Consider the following 6000-nt stretch of genomic DNA (forward strand, 5'->3'; position numbering starts at 1 on the left):
TGTGGCTATCAAGGATGATTTAATGTTTGAAGTAGAGAATGAAAGACAAAAATATTTTAAATTAAAGGATGATGTTGACATTAAATGCAATGTATTGGTGGATAGGAAAATGGACAAACTAAGAAGGGATATTTTTGAGTATGAAAATCAAGTTTGCTACCCTAAACCCCCACCTTATAGGAATCAGTACTATAATAATACTAATATCAATCATTACAATAAAAATAATAAAGTGGTAGAGAATTACTTTGAAAATGAAGTGTGTAATGAGAGAGTTGGTAGTGAATATGATGTGGAATTTCCACCCCTTGATAGATATAATGGAGAGAGGTGGGTAAATAATAGGGGTTTTGGAAATTTTCAGAAACGAGGGGGGAGAAGGGGGAGGGGGAGACCACTTTACTAGTGGACCCTCACCCGAAAGAAAATTTACCTGTTATAGAAGTGAATGACAATAAAAATACCCTTGAAGGGTTTACCATTTACAATTTTAGTAATCTGGTGTTAGAAGTACAGCATTTTAAACTATTGGAGAAGGGTTTTAAATTTATTCCACTTACACAAGGTAATTCTACTCAGACACTGATAGATATGAAACTTTTTTTAAGAAAAATGAACCTGGAACTGTTATACCATAAAGAAGGGATAAGTTCCAATAGTAATTTGGGAACAGGGAATATTAGTTATAATAAAAATCAGTTAGTTAAGAAATCTACTTTCAACCCTCCAGTTCACAATCAGATGAAGAACTTTGAAGCTATAATGGAAAAGGAAATCAGGAAGCACGAAAAAAGAGTTAAACAAAATACAGTTCAATACAACCTTAACCCACACGAATATGAGAAATTAAAGGAATTAAAAATGAATAAAAATGTAAGGGTAATGAAACCCGATAAAGGTGGGGGTATGGTTGTAATGGACGTTATCCTGTATGAAGGAAAGATGAACGATATAATAAGAAATGAAATCAAGTATAGGGAAGTTTCTATTACAGAAATTAATACAGCATATCAACGTATTGATAATATTTTAAAGGACATGTTTAATGAAAATCTTTTTACTATGAAAATTTTTGCCTTTTTGAAAATTGAAAAACCCATAATACCGGCCATCTTTGGCATACCAAAGATTCATGAGACCTATTGTCTCAGCGGGTGGGTCCAAAACGAATTCATTAGCAAAATATGTCAATCAAAAGGCTAAGCATATATGGTTACAGAAAGGAGCCATCTTAAAAGACTCTTGGGATTTACTGAGAGGGTTGAGTAGTAGCCTTTTTGATGATGAGCTGATTTTCGTTACAATTGATATTGTAGACCTATTTGGATCTATACCTTATGAGGCTGGTATACGAATGTTCGAAGAAGAGGTTTTTGGGGATAGTATTCTAACCCTAGAAGAAAAGGTAGTGTGCACAGGTTTAATGGATTTGGTGTTGAAAAATAACTATCTAACCTTTAATGGTGAATTTTTTCAACAACTACAAGGTGTTTCAATGGGGGCAGCCTGTGCACCTACCTTTGCTAATCTAGTACTTGCAAATTGGGAGGAACAGTATGTTTTGAAGTCCCCCTATGTTAAGTGCTGGACTTTATACAAGAGGTTTCTTGATGATATTATAATTTTTTGGACAGGGGGGAAGAAAGTATTGGATGAATTTATTGAATACATAGGTAGGACTACAGACTTCTTAAAATTTACGTATAATTATTCTGAAACTAATATTCAATACTTGGATGTTGAAATTACAAAAAAAGATAAAAGTTTTGAAACGTGTGTATATAGAAAACCCACATATGTGAATTCCTTTTTGCATTATAAAAGTGCCCATCCAATATATTGTAAGAAAAACATTGTAAAGGGGCAATTTGTGAGGGGGTCCAGGATGACAAACAATGAAGGAAAATTCAAAGCTGAATGCGATTTGTTGGAAGGAATGTTTCTCGAAAGAGAATATCCTTTAGTATTTATTAGAAATATTAGATCCGAAGTGGAAGAGGGAAGAAAAGGAAGATTTCAACCTATTTTTGGTAAAATTAGTGACCATAATAAGATAGAAGAGGATAAAGTAGGAAATTTTCAAAAATCCTTGATTATGGAATACAATTTATTGAATCAAAATATCAAATTTGTGTTCCAGAGAGAATGGGAAAGATTTATGGCCCTCACCGACTTGGATGGACTACCCCAGGTGACACAAAGAGTGGTATTTAAAAACCCAATAAATATAAAAGGAATTTTGGAAAACAATAATTATAGTAACAGGGGAACCCAACTAGGAATTAGGGCCAAGTTGGGAACCTTTAAATGCGGGAAATGCAAACAATGTGAGCATATTATTAATAGTGACAATGTTTTTTTGACAAGTAGGAGAAGGTGTATAAAAAGTAAGGGCTACTACAATTGTGAATCTATAGGACTGGTGTATTTGGCTATTTGTGTGGAATGTGAGTCATTCTACATAGGAAAGACAGAAAGGACTCTAAAGAGGCGTGTTTACGAACACATGTATGATGTCAAAAAAGGAAAAGACACAATTATATAGACACACAAGGACTTGTGTAGGAGCCAAATTTTTGTTCTTTGTTTTAGATCAAATAAAAAGGAACATAAGGGGTGGCCCTTGGGAGGAAAACATAGCCTATAAAGAATTATGGTGGCAAGTGGCTTTGGAGGCGAATAAAAAGCCTGGGCTAAATGAATACATTTCTATTTTGCCCCTCTTGAAAATTAGATCAGCCAAGTTGTGATGGAGCATGTATTACCAGATTTGGACAGTAGGTGTCACCCCTACCCTATTTAGAAAACATAGATTTACACACACGTGGTTTTTTGAATTTATAAAACAATATATTTCGTAAATAGAAGTTTTTAACAAATGTTTTTTAAAAATGGTTTTTAGAATTTTTCTTTGCAAAATGTCAACATTTTAATACAGGGAGTTTTTATATAATAAAGTTTATTTATTGATTTATTGACTCAAGTACTATTAAAGAAATAATTATAAATGGAAAAGGAAGTGATGAAATACTAAATTATGTAGTAGATAGAATGTTGATTTGTAGGTTCATATTGTGAATGAATAATGATTGGATGTTACTTAAGTTGGTTTTATATAAAATGACCTATTTAATGGAGTATGGCATTTCATCTGATGAAGTCCCTGCTGATTATGTGAATGCGTTCATTCAAGTGTATTTATTCGTGTTTTACGTTAATTTGTGGTGCAATAAATTGGAATTATTCTCAGCCTGCCTTGGTCATCGCTTTCGTATATTTGCTTTGTTTGGTGGTGTAAGGAGGTGATTTTTCTGCAGTTTCTTGGTTTTTACCAATAAATGTTTTGAGCCCTATAGTGTTAGTAAAATGCTGAATTTAAAGTAAAATAATTTAATTTACTGGAATCTATTTCTCAATGGAACTAGGATATAGTCTACAGAATTGTTAATGGGAAATATAACATTAATCTAGATAAATTGGCTTTATATACACATTTTTTTCAACAGTCTATCATCTCTAAACTTGAGATTTATAAATACATTCATGACAAAAGATTACCTAATTTTATTGAACTTATGTCAGCTGTAAAAACAACTTCTTCCTTATATTACAACATATTTGCAGGGAAAATATTTCACAGATCTTTTATTACTCCTTACAAAATTGGTCTTATGTATAATAAATCACATACTAGATGCTGGAGATGTAATATATCAAAGAATGCAGACTGGTTTCATAAGAGTGTAGGCTGTCCTATAATTGCTCTTTTTTGGAAAGACGTCAATGACTTTATGAAAGCATTATGGTCAGATAACTTTTCTTTGTCAGATTCATTGATTTAATTCAATGCTCCAGTTCCTGACTCTGTACTGAGGTCACAAGTCCCTTTGATGTGCTGTTTTAGCTACTGCTGGGAAAGAATAATGAAAAACTGGAAGAAAAAGACCTCACATTTGTTTTCTGAATTTACCATACAGCAAATACAGTTTCTAAAATAAAAATTTCTACAATCAAGATGAGAAACACCAATATTATTTCCTGTTCTAATTTTGGATAAAATTAAAAGACTTATTAGATAAATATTAATTTACTATTATAAGTTTTATTAGAATTTGTATAACTCATAGTGGACTTTGTAAATGTGTTAATGTTAATTGTTCATTGTGTTGTGTTTGCGTAAGCCAGAATAAAAGTCCTTAATAAAACCTTCATCAAAGCTACAAAGAATGTTACTTAAACTACAAAAGCATGACCTTAAATTGAGAGACAATGTGTGCAATTAAATAGCTGCATCGGATATGACAAAATAAGAATTTTAAATAGAGCATAATGAGGAATAATACCACAATTATCAACTATAGAACAGGTAAAAGAATCAAAGAGATGTAGAAATACTTACCTGAAAATGCTGTCACTGAAAAACGTTACAATGAACTGATAGCCTGTTCAAAAATCATCCGTAAGGAAACAAGCTCTGTCTTTTTGCTACTTTAAAAAAATAAATAATTTGTGATTAGGGCTTAATCTTCAAAGCTGACAAAATAATAGTTCCAAATCAACCAAAAAGTCAAATATTTCAGGAAACTCAGGAATCACACTTGGGATTAGTGCAGTACAAAGAAATAGAAACAAGCAAAATGTATTAGTCATGCATTTTGCAAAAAAAAAAATAAATAAATAAATAAAAAAAAGTAGTGCAGAGTACTGCCATCTGCAATGATGCATGAAATAGCTGCAGTCAGTTAGAGGGGATACTAACTAACATGCTCCAGGTACATAGCAGCATTGCTCATAGAGCAGTGTGGAAGAATATCTGTCTCATGCCAAAGAAACCAGAATTCTCAGATTTGTACATTATTATTCCAAATTTCCTCTCCAAACAAAAAAAAATGTTTTAAGACTCAGAAAATAAAAGTATGAGTAGTGTATTAAAGACACAATACTTTAAAAAGGCAGAAGGCAAGGCCCGTTGTACCCCCAGACAGACAGACACACACACACACACACACACACACACACACACACACACACACACACACAAACACACACACTGCATCCCCACAACTCTTCATCCCTAAATATAACAGTGAAATCACACAGAGCTATGAGGGAATTCTCTGCACTCACACTATTCTAAATCTTGCTGTTTAACATAAACAACTTTTGAACAAAGTCTCAACAGACTCTACCAGCCAATTTGAATTTTTTTTTTTTGGGGGGGGGGCAATAAAGAATCTAAAAGCTTGCCATTCAGAAATACAAGCATGAATGAGAGTTCAGGTAGATCAGAACAAGTCCATTTGTTTGACTTGCATTGAAATAAGTTAGAAAGCTGCCTAAACAATGCAAAATCTCTCTCTCTCTCTATTTTTTTTTTATTTATTTATTTTTTTTTTTTTTTGCTGTCTTACAATTTTGGAAAATAGGAATACTCCATTGAAGGAGAGCTCAACAGCATGTTGTAAGTCAGGATGCCTGAACACAGGGACATGGTATACACTGGAACTTACTAAGAAAGGACATACTGTTATGAAAGTAATTGCAGATAACTACTGGATTTACAAGCTGGAAACAAAGCACTAACACAGAGTCATAGAAAGTTTGCATCGTGAAGCTTAAAGGAGAACTCCACCCAAAAGTCACATTTTTCTTTCCAAAAAGTGATTTTTCTTCCTTGTGATCCAACACTAAACACCTCACATGCAGAAGAAAACATCACTTAGTAATTATGTTTGCCTTTCTTTCCTGTGTTTGTCTTATCTGTTACATCACAAAGGCTATAAGGGTGGCAGAGTAATTAAGTTAGATCTCTCATCAGAACTACAGAGCCATTAAGAAAACAATATCTCTTAAACAATGACATTTAAATTTGCCTTATCAGCTACAGATTTCCAGCATCACACCTCAGATAAATAGTACAGCCTGAAGTCTGAACAAAGGCAGGGATTTCAAGCTTAGTTTTCAGATGCAAATGTCTTTCCCTTTAATAAAACTCAGTGC

Source organism: Protopterus annectens, chromosome 10.part0 (genome assembly GCF_019279795.1).
Source record: "Protopterus annectens isolate FY-2018-M chromosome 10.part0, PAN1.0, whole genome shotgun sequence".
In the NCBI taxonomy this organism is placed as follows: Eukaryota; Metazoa; Chordata; order Ceratodontiformes; family Protopteridae; genus Protopterus; species Protopterus annectens.